This window comes from Dreissena polymorpha, chromosome 1 (genome assembly GCF_020536995.1).
Source record: "Dreissena polymorpha isolate Duluth1 chromosome 1, UMN_Dpol_1.0, whole genome shotgun sequence".
Taxonomy (NCBI): domain Eukaryota; kingdom Metazoa; phylum Mollusca; class Bivalvia; order Myida; family Dreissenidae; genus Dreissena; species Dreissena polymorpha.
In genome coordinates, this window is record NC_068355.1 from 75,705,040 (window position 1) to 75,731,147 (window position 26,108).

Here is a 26,108-nt window from a genome sequence, read left to right on the forward strand (position 1 = left end):
ATGCATTAAACCGCAAGCTTATCTGGGACGACACTGTACGAACATGCATTTAACCGCAAGCTAATCTGGGACGGCACTGTACGAACATGCATTAAACCGCAAGCTAATCTGGGACGACACTGTACGAACATGCATTAAACCGCAAGCTAATCTGGGACGACACTGTTCGAACATGCATTAAACCGAAAGCTAATCTGGGACGACACTGTACGAACATGCATTAAACCGCAAGCTAATCTGGGACGACACTGTTCGAACATGCATTAAACCGCAAGCTAATCTGGGACGACACTGTTTGAACATGCATTAAACCGCAAGCTTATCTGGGACGACACTGTTCGAACATGCATTAAACCGCAAGCTAATCTGGGACGACACTGTACGAACATGCATTAAACAGCAAACTAATCTGGGACGACACTGTACGAACATGCATTAAACCGCAAACTAATCTGGGACGACACTGTACGAACATGCCTTAAACCGCAAGCTAATCTGGGACGACACTGTACGAACATGCATTAAACCGCAAGCTAATCTGGGACGACACTGTTCGAACATGCATTAAACCGCTTTTCACATAGCGAGGCTCATATGCAGTTTGCACAATCCAGGGTTTCATATACCCGCACGTTTATATCCAGGGTTTCATATATCCGCACGTTTATATCCAGGGTTTCATATATCCGCACGTTTATATCCAGGGTTTCATATATCCGCACGTTTATATCCAGGGTTTCATATACCCGCACGTTTATATCCAGGGTTTCATATATCCGCACGTTTATTTTTATTATTATTATTATTTTTTATTATTTTTTATTCACTTAAAGACATACAATGTATACATGTATATGATCGTAAAAACAAAAAGATACCATGTGGCAGCAATAATGTTCAAACATGTTATACAAGATATACTAAGAAAAACAACAGAATAATTATGAATAAGGATGAGTAGCATAAAAAGGGTAGAAAGCATACTTGACTTGTTTATGAAAGTTTAATGTGTTTCCATTTTTGTTCAAATATATGAAGAGTATCATTGTTTAGGGCTATTTCTTTTTCAATTTGAATCTTTAGTTTTAAATAAAATTGATAAAATAGTTCAATGTATGTTTTTGTTTTCTGTATTTCATGCTGAATATAAAATATTTCATTAATATAATTATGTAATTCACAGCGTTATTAACCTCTTGTATTTTGAAGGTATTTACACCTAAACTGATGTCTAAGAGAGATTGTTTAAAGGAATCTTTTCACGCTTCGGAAAATTGACAAAATTGAAAAAAGTTGTTTCAGATTCGCAAATTTTCGTTTTAGTTATGATATTTGTGAGGAAACAGTAATACTGAACATTTACCATTGTCTAATACAGCCATTATATGCATCTTTTGACGATTTTAAAACCTAAAAATTATAAAGCGTTGCAACGCGAAACGATTGAAAAATTTGGAGAGTTCTGTTTTTGTCGTTAAATTTTGTGAAACTACGAAGATTGCTTATATAAGGTATAAAATACTCGAGAATGTGTCCTCGACGGAATAGCTCAGTAGGCTAAAGCGTTTTTACTTCAGGACTCTGGCAGGACTCCAGGGGTCACTGTTTCGAAACCTGGTCCGGGCAATGTTCTTTTCCTTTTTTTAATTTTATTTTTGATTTTTTTACTGGAGCTTTTACGATCCAATCTTTACATTTATCGATATAAAGCATTTAATAAATAAGTTAAAAAATGCCAAAGTCTGTGAAAAGGCCCCTTTAACATGTAATTGTTGTTTCTCTAGAAAGGTTATCAATTGATTCCATAGAGATTGAATATGTTTACACTCCCAGAAATGGTGTTCTATTGTTTCAATATGTTCACTACACATATCACCATAGATTTGTGTTGGATAGGTTGCACGTTTATACAGGCATTTCCTTATTATTGAGTTTATCGTGTCTTTATTTGAAGTTTTGTATTCGTTAGTGTTTAAGTCTATCCTATTCCTATTGATAAAACGGATAATTCACTATGTCTTTTGTTTCACTAACCCCATTATGCTGTTTGCTCTAACAGAAAATAGTTTCAAAGATATGCATTAACATATTATACAAAACATAGTCTTATTTTTTTTACTAGATATTAGGTCATAATTATGTTTCTGCTGTTCCAGCCAAATTCATGTCTTTCATGAGACTACTGGCAAAATTACTTGCTGCTCACTGATAATATGTCTTTCACGAGACTACTGGCAAAATTACTTGCTGCTCACAGATAATATGTCTTTCATGAGACTACTGGCAAAATTACTTGCTGCTCACTGATAATATGTCTTTCATGAGACTTCTGGCAAAATTACTTGCTGCTCACAGATAATATGTCTTTCATGAGACTACTGGCAAAATTACTTGCTGCTCACTGATAATATGTCTTTCATGAGACTACTGGCAAAATTACTTGCTGCACACAGATAATATGTCTTTCATGAGACTACTGGCAAAATTACTTGCTGCTCAATGATAATATGTCTTTCATGAGACTACTGGCAAAATTACTTGCTGCTCACTGATAATATGTCTTTCATGAGACTTCTGGCAAAATTACTTGCTGCTCACTGATAATATGTCTTTCATGAGACTTCTGGCAAAATTACTTGCTGCTCACAGATAATATGTCTTTCATGAGACTTCTGGCAAAATTACTTGCTGCTCACTGATAATATGTCTGTCATGAGACTACTGGCAAAATTACTTGCTGCTCACAGATAATATGTCTTTCATGAGACTTCTGGCAAAATTACTTGCTGCTCACAGATAATATGTCTTTCATGAGACTACTGGCAAAATTACTTGCTGCTCACTGATAATATGTCTTTCATGAGACTACTGGCAAAATTACTTGCTGCTCACTGATAATATGTCGTTCATGAGACTACTGGCAAAATTACTTGCTGCTCACTGATAATATGTCTTTCATGAGACTTCTGGCAAAATTACTTGCTGCTCACTGATAATATGTCTTTCATGAGACTTCTGGCAAAATTACTTGCTGCTCACAGATAATATGTCTTTCATGAGACTACTGGCAAAATTACTTGCTGCTCACTGATAATATGTCTTTCATGAGACTACTGGCAAAATTACTTGCTGCTCACTGATAATATGTCTTTCATGAGACTTCTGGCAAAATTACTTGCTGCTCACAGATAATATGTCTTTCATGAGACTACTGGCAAAATTACTTGCTGCTCACTGATAATATGTCTTTCATGAGACTTCTGGCAAAATTACTTGCTGCTCACTGATAATATGTCTTTCATGAGACTACTGGCAAAATTACTTGTTGCTCACTGATAATATGTCTTTCATGAGACTTCTGGCAAAATTACTTGCTGCTCACTGATAATATGTCTTTCATGAGACTTCTGGCAAAATTACTTGCTGCTCACAGATAATATGTCTTTCATGAGACTTCTGGCAAAATTACTTGCTGCTCCCAGATAATATGTCTTTCATGAGACTACTGGCAAAATTACTTGCTGCTCACTGATAATATGTCTTTCATGAGACTTCTGGCAAAATTACTTGCTGCTCCCAGATAATATGTCTTTCATGAGACTACTGGCAAAATTACTTGCTGCTCACAGATAATATGTCTTTCATGAGACTTCTGGCAAAATTACTTGCTGCTCACTGATAATATGTCTTTCATGAGACAACTGGCAAAATTACTTGCTGCTCACAGATAATATGTCTTTCATGAGACTTCTGGCAACATTACTTGCTGCTCACTGATAATATGTCTTTCATGAGACTACTGGCAAAATTACTTGCTGCTCACTGATAATATGTCTTTCATGAGACTTCTGGCAAAATTACTTGCTGCTCACAGATAATATGTCTTTCATGAGACTTCTGGCAAAATTACTTGCTGCTCACTGATAATATGTCTGTCATGAGACTACTGGCAAAATTACTTGCTGCTCACAGATAATATGTCTTTCATGAGACTTCTGGCAAAATTACTTGCTGCTCACAGATAATATGTCTTTCATGAGACTACTGGCAAAATTACTTGCTGCTCACTGATAATATGTCGTTCATGAGACTACTGGCAAAATTACTTGCTGCTCACTGATAATATGTCTTGTGAACCACTGAATCACCTTGATAATTATAAAGTAATATCAGAATCTATTGCGTCGAATTACTTAATAATTACACATTTGGAGCATAAAGTTCTTACAACATTTCCATATGATGTTCGAGCATTGGCAGTGGTATGACTGCTGCTTTGTAATTAATAATTAATGATCACGGCTGTTATGCGCGATATATTTTGTTTTTTATAATGAAGGCGTTGTAAGTGTTGTTCCCAATGGCGTCTTTGCTTGTGTAAACAACCACCTGTCTACATACTTAGTATATAAGTTGTGCGTGAGCATCAAATGAGCCCAACGGCCTCAGCTCAAAGACCAAACGTAGCCGAATAAATGGAACTGCTTATGCCATAACAGGTGCAATTCTTGGTCAATGAGTTGTTGATGTGGAAGCTCTGCACAGTTCCCGCTCCCTTATAAATCCGAATGTGGTGAAAATATTTTTATGAACAGAACAAAACAGTGTGATAGCACAGGGGTTTTTCTGCTACGTAAAAAAGCCGTAAAACGGACCCGATCCCAAACCGTAATTATAAATTATTTTTTTTTAGGAAGAAGTGTTTTTATGTCTTTTGCTTATTAGACTCTATATCTCAATTTAATTTTAAACACCCTACACAATATATTACTAGCATTTATATGAGTTTTTCCACAATGACTAAGAAAAGACCATAGCCACTCAGCGCCCATGGACAACAAGTGCCAATTCGCCATCATGCAAAACACAAGGGCGGTACAAATAACGACGAGTTAGCACTCTATTAGATGCATCGAAGTGCATGAGAGAACCAAGAATGGGAAACCACTTCCGCGTAAACAAGCAGGTCTGTCAATAAAGAGCCTTCGTAATCAAATAAACAAATGCAAAAAGGGCATGAATGGGGACCTAAGATTGACAGCCCAGACTACATTCAGTATTGGCCTTTGATGAGGTCCAAGAAAATTGGGCGTTTTTTTCAGTTTATCAAAAGCATGCTTTAAATAAAAAAAAGTTTTCTGAGGTACATAATAGATTCTACCGCACAGATGATACAGAACGCTTCTTTAAACAGTATTAAATATGAACGACCAATCATTTTGCATTCATCAACAAATATGGATTGGACAAATGCTTTCAAATATTAATATCTCAAATAAGTGAAATTAGTAAATTACATAGCAACCTATATTTTTATCAGAACATTCACCCCATTCAATTGATTATTTAGAGTCATAAAGTAGTTAGTATTCATACAATTTTCACATGGGAACGCTGGGTAAAAAGCTTTTAAGATTATCGATAGTTAGTGTATAGTAAATGGTGCATTTAAAGCAGTTAAAATGTCATAGTTAATGTTTCGTATTGATAAAACTGATTTCATAACACGGTCTACAACCTTTTTATGATGTTGACGACGAACGTTGTGCAAGTTAAAAGATGTTGTTAGTCTGACACCTGTTGTCTTTACAGTAGGGGAATGGGAACAATGACGAGACAAGTATTATTAAAATAACCACCATATTAGTATTAAAAAAGTGACGTTTTACTCTTTGTTCCTGCGTTTTATACTCTTTTTACCACGTCCAAAATAATTAATTTGCAAACGAAACAACTTGTACCCAGTGTCAGTGATGAAATACACAAAGACATAAAATAAAACAAAAATATACAATTAAATTTCGGACAAATATATTCATAATTATCTTATTCGATTTATGTATGTGTATTATAAAGAAGACAAAAACCATTTGTTTCAACAACAGCCATCGTATTGTAACTGTTTATTTGAGTCGTGTTATGAGAAAACTGGGCATAATGCATGTGCGTGAAGTGTCCATCCAGATTAGCCTGTGCAGTCCACACAGGCTAATCAGGGACGACACTTTCCCGCCATAACAAGATTTTCGGTAAGAAGGGACTTCCTTTAAATCAAAAATACCATAAAAGCGTAAAGTGTCGTCCCTGATAAGCCTAATTTGGGACGAAACTTTACGCACATGCATTAGTTCCAGTTTTCTCAGAACGCGACACATTTCATCTTAATTGTTGTGACTACCGGTATGTTATTTTTTGTAATCCGTATATTTACTTGCAATATAATTACTATGTTTAGAGTAAGAAGTAATTTGAAAAAAAAATAAAATAAAATTAATATTAAGACGGTTTTGATATATGCCAACTGATTTAATAACAACAACCGAGTTCATCAAAAACAGGATACACGACAGGTAAACACTCAAACTGTTTAGCTCGAACGGTAAATTAGCTTTCCGCTTTATAAAGCGACTTAAAAATAAACATGTAGGTTAAAAAAAGAGTCTTGACAAGCCTAAATGGATCGACCTCAGACGTGTTAGTAATACGAAAAAAAAATGTAATGCGTCATAATAACGTCAATAAATTTAAATCTTGTTAACATTTAAAGGTTATTAATCATGAGGAATCACGCTTTTGAAGTTTATTGCACGAACGAATGAACTTATTTTATTAAACGCTTCGCTTGTGAACTAAAAATATGTGAGCGAAAACTTATACTGCGATTATTTAATGAATGTACTGATGAATGTACCGAACGTTTATAAATGACGAACAAAATGGTTCAAATAATTGATATTCACTAATGAACTGAAGTTATGTAAAATGTAATAAAAGGCGTTAACAAGTTGATACAAGCTAGCATACACTACACTTTAATACTTATTCCAGAAATTTTGTTAATTGTTTTATCTTTTATCATTGTATCATACACATTATTAAACATGCAAAAAAACATACAGAACATGGAATTAACGTACAAAGAGAACACAGCTTTTTGTTCATATGACGTTTACATTTTACTAAAGGATTTGATGGGTTGGAGAACAATACTGCACCGAGATTCTAAAAAAAGGACGTTTAATAGGACATACATTTCGTTAACTGCTATATAAGTTCTGATTGTCTTTTTTCTTCACACCCGCTGATTTGAATGTTGCAGTAGTCTGTAACTTCTAGAAGAACGTGTACAGTGGACTGCTCATCTGTTTAGATCGGCTAGTTTTACCAAAGTAAAATAGGGCAGATAGGCAAACTGACCGTCTTTATGTGACTGGAACAATGCTGACAACATTCGAAATGCATGAAAATCAAAACAACGTAAAGTGACCACTCTAAAATAAACGAACATTGATGAAAGTTCCCCACATGCAACATTTTTGAAACAATATGTTTTACTATCACCGAGCTATGGCGCTTTCCATGTTTATTATGCATTTAATTCCAAAATATACAAACATATTGATGGATAGTAAGTTGGTTCCTTTTTCCTAGTTCCTTATGCCTTATTCACGCGTAACATATGTGTTATAGTGTTTTAAAGAACAATAATGCAAACATTTATGCAGTTAATCAAAAAATAATCTAATACATTTACTTTATGTATTACGTTACATATTCATGTTTCTTCTTCGCGCTTGCATAGGATTTCTTGTTTAAACCGAACCGATATTTTATAATTCGAATACTAACTTCACATCAACACAACCTAAAGCATATACTATTATTTTACATGTATGTGATAAAGAAAATTAATCGTGTACATTTAAATATGTTTGTTTTAATTTATAATCCAGTTCCTTATTCGAGGCTGAATACGGAAAAAGGAACCAAATCCTTATTCCTTATTCAAGCCGAATTAGGAGCTGGAATTTTCTTTCTTAAACATCAATGAAATTGGTCCAAAATTAACCACATATAAATAAACATATTATTTATTTATTGGTTGTATAAGTAAAATTTTAATTGCAATACATTTCTACTAAGTTTTAAGTGATGATTATCCAGTTCCTTATTCAGTGTGAATAAGGAAAATGGAATGGTACTTTATTCCTTATTCAAATCGAATAAGGAGCTGGAATTTTCTTTCTATTAATTATAAGTCAAAATGAACCAACGAGACAAATAACTCAACGAAAAAAATATTGTAAATGTATGTCGGGTGTAACAAATATTAATTGCAGTACATTTCTATTTTGTTTCATTTAATGATAACTTGATATAGATAAACAGCTTAAACATATACACGTTAAAGTTAAGAACGTGACAAAGTGACTGAAAGTAGATTACTACGTAGAAGATGGTCATCTATTGAAACAAATTCCACGAAAACGAATTTTTATGAAAAATCAGATTGAATAACATCACAGGAAAGTTTGTAATAAGAAATTTTAAAATGGCCATAAGTAGATTTGTCGTCACTGAACGAAATCTGGTGGAGGCATTTTGTCTCTGTCCAAAAGATCTGCGAAGCTTAATCCATATGGTCAAACTCGCTGTAATTACGACAATGAATGGTATGACTGTAAAACATACCCAGTCAGAAATGAAATGGAATTTCAACCATGTATTACTTCTATGAACCGAAAACCAAATACCTTGACTTATCACGAATTCGACTGCTAGTGAATGTGGCATGTATTGTACCACGACAACAGCGATACATGTCGCAATCTCCTCAAGAATCACACTTGGTACCGTCACCAACTGTTCAACATTAAACGGCATCGCAATACTTAAAAATCTCTCTGTAGTTATGGTAACCAGTGTCCACGTCGAAAGTGTCTCCATCGTCTCACCTTCGAACTGAAGATATGTGCTGACAACCACTGAACCACCTAAGTATAAAAAGTAATCCTGTTAAATTAACCATATTTATTTCTAACAATTGCCATAAAATCCCAACGAAACTAGACGTCTACTATCAAATTTTAATTTAAAATGATGCCACGAATATAAATAATACAAGTGATAAATACATACATATAATTTAAGATATAGAAAATATATAATATAATATTCCCATCTGAAATAATACGCTCAGGCGCGGAAGTTAAGAGAGGATCATCAAAAATGTTCCAATGCATATGCGTGGGCCGTGAAGCTGGCTCGGGTTTCCGCGAATTAGCGAGGTTCTTGGGGATGTTTCTATTTTCTAGCTGACTCATAAGGCTTTGATCAACATATCTTGTTCACAGAATGTTCTAGAATTTCGACCGATATTCAGGTGTCTTGATTATAGAAATGTGGTTTGCATGACACTGATTACTTTTACTTGTATTTAGTAGATCATTCACACGGCTTTAGTGTCTTCTCTGTTTTGTATATTACGTGGTGTAGTCTCAGAAAGAAACTTTCATTTGTTTTGATAACTTAAATAATCAATAATCATTTAATAGAACGTAATAATATGATTCCCCTTTGAGTACGTTATGTTTATTATAAACATAAAATGTATAATTTAAACAAATAGATGTATACATCAAAGAAATGTGTTTATAAGTATTGCTAATGGTATTACACTCATTTCCCAAATGGTTCACGGCGGATGTAGTCCTTTTATCATTTAATAATGATAAATTTATTTTATTCAATTTAATCATGGATCAGTAAGCTATAAATATGTCGACATTTTAAGAGTGATAACAGTTGTTCGGATGTAGGTTCATTCATTTGGTTTAAGCATTTTGATAAAATGATTATGTCAGGAAATGCCACGGAAGCTATCAGCTACGGAAACAAGATATTGAAAATGATTCAAGTGTTAAACCTCCTCAGCATGCCGGTAGTAGCGTCGTCGATTTTCGGCAATGTTCTTATAATAATAGTGGTTGCAAGGGAGAAAATAGCCACGACCAGTCTTTTGTTCGGAATACTTGCAGTCGTAGACCTGTATGTTAGCGACATTTATTGGTCCGCTGTTGAAAATCATTGCAGGATATAGTTCCGCAGCGAGACTATATAAATACTTATGTAGAATTTATTATAAGACCACTAGTGTATATATGTTTTATCGAACATTCAACTGATTTGTATAGTTAAAAAGCTACAAAATATTACAAGTAACGGATATCGGTAATATTGATATTTACTTATGTATTTTATTTATTTCGTTGTGTTGAGTTATATAAATATGCGCATGTGATTCTTTTCTTTTATATACGTAATTGTGTTTGTATCATTTAAATATGTGATTTTATTATTTTTCGTACTTTCTTTTGCATAATATAAAATTTAATAAAGAAAAACATTTCAAGTACTAAGGCGGTTCACGTGTTTGATTCCATGTAAAAATATGCACGGAATATTATTAAATACAACTTACGAATAAATATCTGACGCAGAAATAATGTATGAATCAATATCAGGGTGCAGGATCATGTGACTTTGTGGGAACCGGTAAGTGGTGATTGTTTTTGAATAACTTTTTACAACAATTTTTCTTAATAATTACAATAGGGCACAAAAGACAGATTTTAATGCTGCTTTTGGCAATGTGAAATACATCAGAATTACTATATATATATATATATATATATATATATATATATATATATATATATATATATATATATATATATATATATATATACATATATATATATATATATATATATATATAAGCATGGGATCCTGTTCAAAAAATTTATGTGTACTGCATTCATTTATACGGTTATATTTCAATGAACGTGAAATTTTGTCACCGATATCAGACGTATTCAAGGATTTATTCTTATACCTTAAGATATCGGTACAAACTGCAAGAATAACTGTCTTATATGTTCAAAAGAATTTTGAAAATGAACTTCAATAACTTGCGATATTTGCAAAAAATAAAAATCTTAACGGTGTGTTTACATTCTGTCCAGCCCGTGTGTAACCGCCTGAAATCCCCGTTGATTCTGCACCCTGAATAACCGGGGTGTTAAAATAATGTAGCTACCAATGCTTGCATGTGCTTAAATTTTAGCAAAGGCACCAGTGCAAACCAGTGTAAGAAACTGAATTAAATATTATCATTATGTTGGTAATTTTCTTGTAAAACTGTAATCAATATAATTTTACCGCTAACACTTCCTGCCACTTGGGCAAAAACTATTTCTACTAAACTAACCAAATACCGAATATATCAAAAATTTCAACGGGAATACACATGACTGTATGTTTTCTCGATTTAAGCACTACCGGATGTCCGCTGCTCAGAAGCAAACAACAAAATATGCTGTTCAAAAAGCTCTTGCTGTTGAAGATACACTTGTCAAAGTGGATACCGTTGAAGTGGAATAATCGAGGGCGTCAATGCAGAGAGCGTCTGTACCAGCGGTATCAGCTTGGGCATTAGCAGAGTCAGGATTTTTTGGGACCAACTTCGCCGTCATTTTTTACGAAAAATACGAATTAATACATTATCAACATTGTCGTCTTCAATGAATATTTATATGGCCTATTGTACAGTTTGGCTTTTTAATCTATTCTACCATTTGAGCGAAGAACAGGATGACCTTATTGAGAATGATCATCTCAATGCCGGCTGTTATTGATCGTATATTTTTAAGTACAATCGGAGACATCAATGCTTTTCATTTTTGTTCTATTATGAAATAGACTATAGCTACCACTATTTATATTGTGAAACAGACTACGGCTCCCACCAACGTAAACCCTGTACCCTGTTTTCTGATGCTGCACTTCTATATTAAACTTCCTAGCAGCAGCACGTGTTGTGTTGTTATTAACATTAGTTAATGCTCATTAGAGTTGACGTTTATATACGTCACATACACAATAGTGTCATAAATATATAACAATTTTCAAATATGAAAACGATCAGATACAACTACTACTTATTAAAACGTAAAGGACGCATTATGAGATTAATAGCAGGCAAGCCGGATCTACTCGCATAAAATATTTCCTTGTGGGTTTTCGTCTGATAATTTGATTTCTTTGGTCTTTGACATAACGATATGTTGAAATTGTGCAGGTACATTTGGAGACATCAAATTGTTTGATCTTTAAATATAACAACGATCGCAAACAATAATTTTTTTAAACCTCTTGGATGCAAAGCTAGTTAAATATATTATTATTGTCTGATGGGCGTTCGTCAGATAATTTGATTTCCTGGGTATTTTTCAAAGAGATTATTGATAAAAGCAATACAAAGAAAGTATTGTAATCATTTAACTTTCAAGTTATTTCCCTTCTCAACTTTATGATTGATGTGTATGTTTTGATTATTACCGCAAACGACTTCAAAAATCTGCTTAAACATTAATGTTTTACTATTGATGTGTACTTACGTTGTATTGTTCTACATTTGCAATGACCTTTTTTGGTGAATCAATATTGCTGGTTATGAATTGTGTTGTGTATTCCTGTTCTATTAACGTTTATGATAATAACCTGCGTCGTAAATATTACAGCGCATATGTAAAACTACGGAAGCCCCGGAGTGACATTTTTTGTTACTTGTTACGTGTTATTTATTATAACTAATTATTTATTACTTATTTGTTATGAGCTACTGTCTTACTCGGCAATCGGCAATTTTGATAATCGACACTCAAGACATAGTACGTGAGTTTTCATTTATATTGTGAAGGTGGTTGAATGTTAGTGGAGCTTGATTAAATTATTGTTTTTAGTTTATGCATTTGAAATAAGTGCGGAAAATGAAATTGGGAAAATGTCCGAAAGACAGCGAACAAATAACATATTTACTAGATCGAGCTTTGTAATCAGATTTTTCTGAAGTAGCCACCGTTTTTGTCTTTTCATTTTAGTGTGACTCTGATCCTTCTAGTTGTAGTTTATTTATCATCGGCTGGTAAAATTCTGGAAAATGGGCATCGGCCAGTGGCTGAACGAAATCATTAAAATTTACTGTATAATTACCTTACTCAAGTGGTGTTGGATCATGGTTATCTGTATGCAGTTTCTAATTACGCTCAAGATGTTTAAAATGTGAAGACGTTTAAATGTGATGCATGTTTATTTTCAGAGATTATCACATAGTTGAGTGCAAGCGTATCCCAGGGGCAGAGAAACTGTTCAGTGCTGCTGCTAAAAGAATAGCCAACGCTATATCCATCAAGCTGTTGCTATATACGTCTACAGTGTTATGCGTAGAGGGCGTAGTTCCGTCAAAATTAATATTCAACATTCTGGAAATGGTCTCACCAGAAATGAACAATTAAAATATACGTTATGGAATGACTAAAATACATGGAAATAGTCCTGTTTTTGTTCTACCACCACAACATTAAAATACGTGTTCGTCTTTTAAAGCGTATCTTATGAAGTTTAAATTTTCAGAGACGCCCTGCTTATTACTCGTCGGTGCACGATGCAATAAATATAGTAGAACAGGAGATGAAGATTAGTGGGGAGTTTATAGGTTATAGGACCATGTGGAAAAGACTCACAGAGGATAATGGGCTGTCCGTTAAAATACTTTAAGCATGCAAGTAATGAAGCATCTAAGCACACGTGCCACGGAAGAACGAAAAGCACATTGGTTACAACGAAGGATATACACATGTTTACGGTCAAGGGGCCTAATTATGTTGGCATGTTGACGGGTATGATAAGCTAAAGCCGTTTGGCTTCTGTATCCATGGATGCATCGACGGTTACAGTCGCAGGATAATGTGGCTTGAAGTAGCATCCAGCAATAACAATCCAGCACTCGTCGCAAAGTACTACCTAGAACGTGCAAAACATTTTAAACTTGCTCCGCGAATTTAAAGGGCCGATAACGGAACAGAGAACAGTAGGCTGAGTTTTCTACAACCACTCTTTAGACATAATTCGAGTATGGCCGGCATTAAAAGTTTTATTTCTGGAAAGAGCATGGAACCAGAGAATAGAAACATGGTTGGGGACAATTCGGAAGCTTGGATTTCATTAGTGGATCAATTATTTTCAAAGACATAAGGGATTCAGGACTGTTTCATATCCAGAACCCAGTGATACAAGAATTTTTCAGATTTTATTTCATGGATACTTAACAAACGGATTTGGATAGAATTGCTCATACTTGGAATTCTCACAGTATCCGGTGCAAGAAACGAAACGCTGAACTGCCTTCGGGAAGACCAGATGTCATGTATTTTGTTCCTGAACTGACAAATAGGTTTGACTTTAAGACATGTGCGAATCCTGAAGATGTTAACCTGTGCATTCAGATGTATGGACAAGAAAAAGAAGCTTGCATCAAAGAATTTTAAGAGATAGTCATTTAGTCAACATTATAAAACCTGGTGTTCGAATTCCTGTCGTTCCTTCTGAAGCATTGCGATTATTCATTCAGCTTAACGATATTCTTGAAGGCTGTGCATTTTAGAAAATAGATTAACATTAGTTAATTTGTAAGTACCGTTACGTTTGGATGTCATATATGTTGTTTGCTTTGTTCACGATGCTAAGTTGTGTTGATAAAACTTAGTAGTACCGTCATATAAAACATTGAATTTCATCTAAATAAAGTCGGGTAAATGTTTCAATACCTAACCCAATTCATACACTAGGAATATCGTCCGTTGGTTACGTTTAACAATAATACGAAAAGAACGCAACCAGTATGCAAATGTTATGAATGCTTTTTTAAATATTTTTTTCTATTCAGTGAAAAATAGGAAACTGTTGCTGTACAGGAATATTGCGTGAGTAGTTTATCCTCTAAATTGACAACACTGCAGAAGAAATATTCAAAATGCCAACTTATTGTGAAAGCGCCTGTGCTAAACTATACATTTTACGACTGCCGTATTATCTAGAACTGGGATAATATAAATCACTAGTTATAGCAAAGGGAAGCTTAGGCCACAACACATTGTTCGATGGATTTCCCGCACCTAAAAATCTTAAAACGAAATAAAAATATTTTTATTTTTATTTTGCGCCCGCAGCAACAATTTGTGCTCCGCACATATTCGTTCAATGATTTAGTTTAATTTAGCCTACGTATTTTACGATATAGACTGTTATAACGCTTTCTTATATTGATTGGTTTATGGTAAATGAATGACGGCGTCCGTCTGCCTCCTGCCTCGTTGTTTCAGCGAAAAAGTAAACGGAAACGTAATTTTTCCGCCAGTTGCAAGCAATCATCGCATTACTGATGATTTTTGTGCTTTGTTCCTCGACTTAGCATCTGCATCGGGATGCGAAATATCACCAGAATGCGTCAATGCGGTAAATATTTGTGGTAAACTAGGTAGTATTGATAAAAAAAATGTCGAACATTGGGAAATTTTGTAATCTTTATAAAATACACTAGATATTTGCTGTTGAAATAGTGAGAATTATGATGACTGTACATTTTGTGAAAAAATTCCATAACATTTCACTTTCTTGCAGGAGAAATTCTTGCAGAACATCTAGACATGTCAGTCGTATATCTGTGTAAATCAGTTAGAAGATGCACCTGGCCTGTTAGTCAATATAAATTGCCGCCATGGAGTCTTTTGATGATTTTTGCTTTGGCAGACTCTTGGCGTCAATAGTCCACTCTATCTTTTTAATAGCGAGAGTTCCGACACGGTTTTCGGTCGCATCACTCCTGAATTTAAATACACACATATTTGTGACTATTATGAAAGAACGTTGCCTAAAAAGTATATATTGAGCAAAATATATCGAAATTTACCTGTTAATAAACTATATTTCGAGTTAGTTTCATCCAATATAAATCCATGTATAGTAAAGGTTCATGTTATCTCCCCTGAACTGGAGGTTAAATTCAACTATGTTTGTAACTGAGTTCGTAGTAAAGGTTCATGTTATCTCCCCTGAACTGGAGGTTAAATTCAACTATGTTTGTAACTGAGTTCGAACACAAAAATTAAGTGTGCAATATGCGCAAAACAGTAAGAAATGAAATTGAAAATAGAAAAAAGATGAAGCAAAAAAGAATCATAACTATTATAACTCAAAATATTAGAATCGACCGTAACGAAATACCCCCAAAGTAATAGGTACGAAATAGCTATGGTACGAAATAACAACAACAACAACAATGCCAAAATGGTTGCCTTTGAGAAAATGAACGCTCCATGTCTATGATTTTGAATGAAATACAGGTAATTTTTGTGATCTAAGTTTATATTTGTCAAACAACAGGTAGATTTCAGAAATATACACTTGTAAATACTGTAATTCCCATAATAATATTGTATTTATTTTTCGTTATGGTTTTTACAGACCGGAGTTTCAGCATTCAAATTTATTCTGAACGCGAATAATTTCAGGTACTGGCCTGTATGTTCGGAGAGGCATGACCTGCAACTCTGAGGTGGAAACAGCTTATTACTCAGCCAAGTGTCGACATTACCTACCGCCAGTGTGCATCCACTGTGGAACTCCTGACAGTTTGTTAGATGACAGCAATGCATATGTAGCAAATTTGTATTCAAAATATTCCATAGTTAGACCAATTTGTGTGTCTTGTCGACATTGTGGAAAAGAGGCAAAAACTTGGGGCGGCCTCGCCAAGAAGTTTGTTATAAAGCAAAAAGTCAAGTGAACTCATTTAGGCCTTCAACCATTCCTACTTTGTTTTGGTTTGAAAATGACAACAAAGCAAAATTATGTTCATATGATGTATTAGTGTTGACATGTTGTGATTGAAAACGAAAACTCATGGATTGGATTAAACAGCAAATGCTTTAACTTTAAAAGTATACGTGTTTAGTCTTTACCAGTTTTACTTCTATTTCTACAGATTTTATTTGTTTTGCCTTAAGATTTAAGCTGATTCTAGTCATACGTGATTGCATGTTTCGTGGAAAAGTATTTTGTTTTTTTTCCCCGCCTATGGCGGAGGGATGTTGTTTTGGCATTGTCCGTCCATCTGTCTTTCCGTCCGGCACTTTTGTGTCCGGAGCCATATTTTGGAAGTGCTTTGGCGGATTTCATTGAAATTTGGTATGAGTATATATATATATATATATATATATATATATATATATATATATATATATATATATATATATATATATATAGTACACCATCTGTAAATAACAGAGTTATGACCATTTGTATCCTGAAATAATGCTTTTTTGTGTCTGGAGCCATATCTTTGAAGTGCTTTGGCGGCTTTCATTGAAACTTGGTATGTATGAGTATATATATGGATCAGAGGATGATGCACGTTGGCATTTTCCAACCGTCCAGAAAACTTTTGTGTCCAGAAGTATATTGGCGGGGTATATCCATTCAACAAATTTGCTTGTTTAAATTGATTTGATTAAAATATTGTTTCCTCTTATTGTTGTACTGCTATTGTTATAAATATATATAATAGTACTAGTCATTATACTAGAATGTATACTATTCTTTTTTGCACACAAATTAGACCAATATATTAGCTATGTTAAAATATATTACAATTTATACAAACAATATATTTTTTATTTTTTTTCGCTTTTAAAAAAATCGATTAATGATAAATGTATTTTTATTTCGCTCGCTCGCTCAATTTCTGGTTGGCTAAAATCCGTAGAACAAATCATCAATTTGTTGTGGTCTAAATGTCGCAAATTTTCGATAAACAGCGTTGCACACGTATTAACATGGTTAAGATTGCTCTTAGTCCGGAAGGTTACTTCTGTTGTTTGAATGAAATGGATAAATTCTGTCTAGAATATGTGTTATTTTACCAATCCGTGAACAAGTCTCCACATTCATGTCGATACCCTGTGGAGCGTTCATATGAATATGCAATAATTGGTCTTGCATGGTTGTTTTCAGTTGAATATGTATTTAGATGAACATTTAGATTGCAATACGACGATTTAATTTATTAAATTCATTTATTTGAATATGATTTTGAAAACATGACTGTACACAGAATGAGTTAAAGTTATGAGCACGTAATCAAAATTGAATGCTCACAAGAATAACCACGAAACTTTAAGCATAAAAATGAGATTAACTTTAAGACACATTTCGTCAAAAGCTCAGTCATTCAATTGATACCAAGAATAACAGTTAAGAATAACTGATACCAGTAAATCCTAGAAAAGTTGCACATCTTGTTAAGCTTAAAAAAACTTCGTTGAAACTCAGTCATGGAATGGATACCTAGAATAACAGATAAGAATAACTCATACCAGGAAAGCCTATGTACGATGTCATTAAAGAAACAAGAAAATATTAAAAGTAGAAAATATCCGTTTACACGTGGATAGATACATCGAATAACAGCTAAGAATAATTTATACCAGGAAGGTCTAAAAAAGTGTTTTACACCTTTTAAAAACTTAAAAACACATTTCGTCGAAAACCCAATCATGCACGTACAATAGATATGTACAAAACACTAATGGGAATCCTTATTATTATTATTTGGTGGAGTGTTTTGTAGATTACTCATAGACACAATTTATGTTCATTCATCTACCATAAAGTATTTTAGTTTTCAATGTTTTATAAAATAATTTGGTGACATAAAAACCGTTTATCTCCATTTGAAGTCTCGATTAATTATCCTTAATTTGATTATATAATCTTTATTATGTACTATATTAAAATATAACTTAGACATTCGTACGTAGTCGTGTGATTCCCAAACACTCCCAGACAGTCTTATTAGTTCCTTGTCGTAACCTAGTGACCTCCAAAAACAAAAGACATATAGTCCCTGGTTGTAGACTTATGACTCTACGACTATATGGCTAGTACCAGGCTGTAGAAATGTGATTCACAAAGACTTCCGCACAGTCATACGGGTGCCTAGTCGTAGCAAGACAGTCTGCGCGTTTCCTTCCTAATTTTTAGACTCTATATCTTACTAATGACTCGAATACAGTCGTGTTACTTCTTAGTCTTAGCGCATATATTAATCAAGATTCACATACAGTCTTGCTAGTTCTTGGACTTAGCTTAGTGATTACTAAATACTTGCTGACAGTCTTGTTAGTTCTTTGATTTTGCTTTTTGATTTCTAAAGATTTACTTTAAGTATTGCATGTTACTGGACTAAGCCTATCAATAACAAGCCAGTCTGCAAGTCCTTGTAGTATTTTGTTTTCCATCGACTCACATACAGCGTTGATCCTGAGCGTAGTTTCGTGATTCCTTCAGCTTGTGGACATACTAGCTAGTTCCTGGAAGAATCATATTAACACAAAGACTCTCAGACAGTCTGGATTTTATCTATTCGTAACCTAGTTCCTCAAACAGACTACAAGAAAGTCTTGTAAGTGACCGATCGTAAATGTATTACTCCTAATGACTTCCAGACAGTCAGGCTTGTCTCTAGTCGTAGCATAATATTTCCCACAGAGGGTTCATTTCCGGATCAAACGCTTATAAATCGCAGACAATCTGGCAAGATATTGGACTTATCCTAGTGTTTAACAAAGATTCATAGACAGTCTTGATTGTTCCTGGGCGTCTTGCTAGTTCATTGACGACACCTATGGAAAGCCAAAGACAAAAACAGTCTGGATACAGTAAAAACTAGTTAGAGAATGTCTACTCCTAAAGACTGTCAGACTGTCTGGCTATTAACTAGTTGTATTTTGTTACTCCAAAACTAGTCTCAGGCAATCGGGCTATATCCTTTGTGTAGCATTGGGAATCCCAACGACTGTCTGGTTTAATAACTCCCAAATTCTTTAAGACAGCGTGGGAAGTTTGCCAGTATGGGAAGACTACCAATCAGTCTGACCAGTTCCTTGGCGAAGCCTAGGGAATCCCAAACACTTCCAGACTGTCTGGATAATGCGTAGCTTGTCTTGTGACTCCCTACGTCTCCCACACAGTCTAAATAGTTCGTGGACGTATCAAACTGACCCACAAAAACTGTTCCAGACAGTATGGATTCTATTTCTTTGCTAACATATTTATCCTAGATACTCCCAGACAGTCTTGTAAGTGTCTGATTGCAGCTTAGTGAAGACTCCCACACATCATGGCTTGTGTTCCGTAGCAGCCCAGTGACTTTCAAAGACCCTCAGACAGTGTGGCGAGTGTTTCGTAGCTGCCAAGTTACTCCAAAAGACCATCAGACAGTCTAGCTCGTGTTTCGTAGCAGCCAAGTGACTCCCTAAGACCCTAAGACAGTCTGGCTAGTGTTTCGTAGCAGCCAAGTCTTCCAAAAGTATTGCAGACAATCTGGCTAGTGTTTCGTCGCAGCTAAGTCTCACTCCAAAAGACTCACATACAGTCTGACTAGTGATTGATCGTAGCCACTCCCAAAGACACCCCGACAGTTTGGCGAGTCGCACAAGCGCTAAAGGACAAAGATGCTAGTGCCTAGTCGTACAATTGCGAAGTCTTAATACACCCAAATAGTCTGGCTTATTTCCTGGTCGCAACCTTAAAACTCCCGCGCAGTGTTGATTGTTCTATTGCTGGTTGAAATCTAATGACTAAAAGAAACAATATAGTTTGTTTCTGGACGTAGCCAAGTGATCCCAATGACTCCCATACAACATGCGTGGCCTAGTGACTCAATTTACCAATTTATTTGTGTTTAATGCATGTTCAGAATGATATTGTTCAGGATTAAATGACTTAAGATAATGTAATAATAAATCAGGATGGTCTTTGCTGTCCACTTGATTCACATGTTTAAGTTAATATCATTAAGAATGGTACACACCACGTTTGTGTGTAAGCGTGTGTGTGCGGGTGTGCGTGTGTGTGTGCGTGTGTTTTGTGTGTGTGACAGCGAGTGTGAATCCGCCTAAGTGCATGCTTTTGTTGTTGCCTCTCATATAAAACTATTTATACTGACAATATATGTTGTATGTGTGAACTATTATGAATGAATGCACTGTATTTTTTACCCTTTTGAAAATATAAATACAATTCTGAACGAGTTATCCATATATGTTATATTATATTACCAATGTGTTATTCATTGCATGAAAATGTAAATGAAGTCTATGTTAATGTCAAACATGGTAAAATAAATGAAACAAGAGGCCCATGAGGGCCTGAATCGCTCTACTGCTATAAACACTGTGCAAGTTTGGAAAAAATAAGATGGAAACTGTGTACTTAATCGCGCAAACAAGGAGAATTTTCTCAAATTCAAGGGGAGATTACTTATTTCTCCGATACTGCTCATATTCAATAGGGTTCAAGTCCTCATTGATATAAAGATACTGTGCCAATTTGGAAATAATTGGGTGAAAACTGTGGAATTCATTGCGTAAACAAGCGGGATTTCAAAATTTTCTCATATTCAAAGGGAAGTCATTCTAGACTTATTGCTTCGATATTGCTCTTTTTAAACAAAGGCTGTTTGTAAAATATGCATGCCCCCCATATGGGCTGTCAGTTGTAGTGGAAGCCATTGTGTGAATACGTTTTTGTCACTGTGACCTTGACCTTCGACCTAGTGACCTGCAAATCAATAGGGGTCATCTGCCAGTCATGATAAATTGATCTAATTTAGCTAGATGTAAGAGTCCACTAGGCATAAATTGGTTAAAGTTTTAAGAAAGAAAAATACCATGATATTTGACCTTTGACCTTTAAGGATGACCTTGACCTTGACTTTTCACCACTCAAAATGTGCAGATCAGCGAGATACACATGCATGCCAACTATGAAGTTGCTATCTTCAATATTTCAAAAGTTATCAAACATTTACCAAGGAACTTTAACCAAGGATAACGTTATTGCTAAAATTGTTGTAGTGGTTCGGGGAGGATCCGATGTTTTTCAGTGAAAAGTGGATCTGTTAGAAACAACAATAAAATATTGAGGTGCAGCAAAACAATAATAATTTACTTGGTTCATAAAGTTAACTAGTTCTAGTCTAAATATCTTCAAACTCATGTCGACTACTGTATACCACGTATTTTGCTAGTGTTTGTTAGTATGGTAGTACTTTTTTACATTTATTTCACACAAGATTTGACGACACACATCATTCACTTAATGATACTGCGAGCAACGCATAAGATTAGAAAGCACGTACCCGCGAGACATGGCGTTGCATAAATAATGTGATACTTGACGTTGTTTCGCTGCGCTCGTGTACCGAAACAGGATTAATAACGTCACATAGCCGCGTCTTGAGTGTACCCATACAAAGACGCCTTTTAGAGGAAGATGGTGTATTGCTGCACTGCCTAGACCGGAAGTGGACTCCTATGTCGTACAGAGGCTGACCCGCATCCCACGAGCTCCATATTGATCGCTGTTCGTCAACTAAAAAAAGAAATAATGTTAACTTATCGTACATCCATATCTTAAATGAGTATCCACCCATGTGTATCTGTTTCAAACCGATTTTACCAATCAGTACATGTTTATTCGACAGCTGCAAAACTTTACTATTATTAAATGGAATCGTAAACTTATTTCAATGGCTGAAATGCATACATTCCTACACACAAACGTGTTTGCTTCTTCCAAAAAAAGTATAACATTTTTCTTTTTCAATACATCATCATCAATCTTATAAACTGATCAATAGAAGAAATGCAATGAACGCCCTGCTATTGAAACAATGTCTTTCCTGTGGACGGAATGGTGGTGAACCAGAATGGTGGACCCAAGTACTTGTTACAGCCATGGAGACGGCAGCCCGTGGAAGGGACGGCTTTCCAACCGATCAGATTGGTCATGTCAAGGCCATCACAAAACTGAAGGAGATAAATATTTAGGATGACCCATTTATGTAAGCTCAAATGCATACAGATTTAGTATCTTGACATGAGCTCATTTGCATAAAGGCCAATATATGAATGGTAGCTTTATTGCATAAAGTCGACCACTATTAACTCAACTGCACATCAGTTTTATTATTTATGTGAGCTCTATTTCATAAAGATGAATATAAGCTCGAAGGTTTCGTTTAACTAGTGCATTAAAACAAAGATTTGGAGAAAATATTAAACTCGAAATCTTGATAACGGACCCTCTCTCAAGTAAGAATAAAGCACTCCATAATGCCTCCCGAATGAGGATCCAACCTGACAAAATGAGAAAGTTCCACAAACGCGTATTTAACACTACACCATATGTATGTCTTTAACATGGATCAGATCTTCCACCTTGAAAACGCTCTCCGAGTAGGAATCACATCCGACATTTTAAGGAGACTATCCGCCTGGGCATCTTATCTGCCGTATTGAGAATGTTACCCGACTTGGGATTAAACCCGACATATTTAGAGAAATCTCCTACTGGTGAGCTAAAGCGACATTATATAAATATTATATGGCTGACAGGGTGACAGGAAATTTGTCAACTTGAGGAAATACTGTCAACCAAGGCGAAGCCGAGGTTGACAGTATTTTTCCAAAAGTTGACAGTTTTACTGTCACCCTGTCAGACATATAATATTAATTTTATTATACCGAACATACTTTTCAAACATGAAAAATTTATTAGAACCATGAACAATTTTATATTCAATAATTGTATTTAGATACAGCAATGAATAACCATTTATATTTTGATAACAAAAATAAAAGTACACTGGTTAACACAGTCAATTTCTTATCACTTGATTACGCAATTTATGACGTTGTAAAAAGACGACAAAATGGCAAGCAATATTGCCAGCAAACGTTTTTCAACGATAAGTGAGGAGGATTTGAAGGTTAACACAGTCAATTTCGTATCACTTGTTCGGTATAATAAAGTAAATATTACATGTCTGACATGGGTCACCCTGTCAGACATGTTATATTTATTTTATTATACCGAACAAACTTTTCAAACATGAACAATTTATAAATACCATGAACAAATTTAAAGATTAAATAATTGTAGTTTAATTCAGCGATGAATAAACATTTATATTTTGATAACAAAAATAAAAGTACACTGGTTAACACAGTCAAAGTATTCTTTCCTAATGGTGCAGCACAATACCAAATGCCACTGGTTTCTTGAAATGATTCTAACGGTCTTTGCCATAATGCTTCGAGTTTAGGGTTCAGTTTAGATAGGTACTTCTCGAAGCATCGGACTGGACAAAAAGTAATGCCAGGCTGCTCGTAGATCTTTCCTTCTCCTGTGGTATCATCAGGCGTATCGTCAATCCTAAAAAGATGAATTCATTTAATTAGACACTGGTCTGACATTTAAAATTGCCTGAAACCGTAAATAGATATTTTTGCTAAAAGATTAACTAAAATTCCATGTAATTTTTTTTCCTCTGTCAAACAAATTAACAGCCACCTTTTATAGTTAAATTCTTTGCAGCAACTGCCAGCTTTTAGTAAAATTACTACGATTTGAAAGGTTGACATTATATATATTTTTTTAATTGAACCTACCCGTGATTTTTTGTTGATTCTGCGATGCCCTGGTGTATGAACTTTCTCCCGGTTGAATCAGTTGCTATAGTAATGTTGACTTCGTCATTGACCCTAAATTCTCTTGACCTCTCCTCAGAAGGTAATACATTAAGTTAAACCACACCCTGATTTGAAAACCACATGGCCTGATTTGAAAACCACATGGAGTGTTAATATGTTAAACGGTACACTGTTGCCACTTAATATTTCCAGATCGCTGTCGGATATTACAGGTTTGTGGTCGACACTCATGTCCACTTCGCTTAAGCTGCTTAACTTTTGACTTGTAGGTTTCATTACTTGATGAAAATTGCTGGTCTTTCAAATAAATGTTATGCGTGCTTAAGAGATGATTGGAAATTTCATACTTCAGACTGTCCAAAGAGTTTATTTTTAGTTCTTCGCCGTTTTTCTGACGTACAGATGCATAGAAAAAGCGTAACTCAATAACTGGTTGTTAAGTTCCGCTTGATTTTCCACGAGATCACCAAGATCCATGTAATTGGAACGAAGAAATTCGTTGTACAAGTTCATACCATGTTTAACTACACGTGTAGTGTTTTTTAGAGTCCTTGTCACGATCCAATGCCTTCAAATCCTCATCGCTTATCGTTGAAAAACGTGTACTTGCCATTTTGTAGTCTGATTACAGCGGAAAGGCAAAACTGCGTAATGCGCATGCGCGAATGGGACAGTATTATTTTCGAACATTCCGCACCTGGTTGCTCAGGCAGCGGGATACAGTATTTTTTGTACAGTAAATTTTTTTCCGCTGGTGGCACGTGATTGCCAAGGCAGCGGGCGACAGTACTTTTCGGACAGTAAATTTTTTCCCGCTGGGTCTAACAGTATTTTGATGTCACGATGGCCTATGGGAGTTTAGCATTGTGAATTAAAGTGAGGTATAATAAATTAAGATAAATACCTGACTGCGGATCAGCCTGTCATATTGAGAACGTTACTCAACTTGGGATCTAACCCGACATATATATATAGTACCATTCGACTAGTTATTGAGCTCGACATATTGAAAACGCTTCCTTACTTGGGATAAAATTCGGCATTATTTAGATTGCTTCCCGACTTTTGATAAATTCAGGCATATTTTGAGAACCCCATCCCGACTTGGGATCAAAGCCAGCCACGCTTCCTGACTGGGGATCAAACCCTTAACTTTGAGAACACTTCCCGACCTGATATCAAACCCAACATATTGAGATCCCTACTGGGGATCAAACCCGACATATTGAGAACGTTACCCTACCGGGAATCAAACCCGAAATATTGAGAAAGCTTCCCGACCGGGTATCAAACCCGACATATTGAGAACGCTTCTCCACCGCGTATCAAACCCGACATATTGGGAACGCTACCCTACTGGGGATCAAACCCGACATATTGAGAACGCTTCCCGACCGGGTATCAAACCCGACATATTGAGAACGCTTCCCGACCGAGAATCAAACCCGACATATTGGGAACGATATCATACTGGGGATCAAACCCGACAGTTTGAGAATGCTCCTCGACTGGAGATTAAAAAAACACAAATTGAGAACGCTACCCGACCGGAGATTAAACTAGACATATTGGTATCGCTACCCGCTAAAGATCAACCCGACATTTTGAGAACGCTTCCAGACAGGCCATCAAACACGACATTTTGAGAACGCTCCCCGACTGTGTATCAAACCCGCCATTTTGAGAACGCTACCTTACTGTGGATCAATACCGACATATTGTGAACGCTCCTCGACTGGGGATCAAACCCGATATAATGAGAACGCTACAATTCACCCGTCTGTGGTTCAAACGCGAAATATTAAATACATTTCTCGCATCAAGATAATATTTTCATATGAATGCAATTTGAAACTGACAAGTCATCAGTTT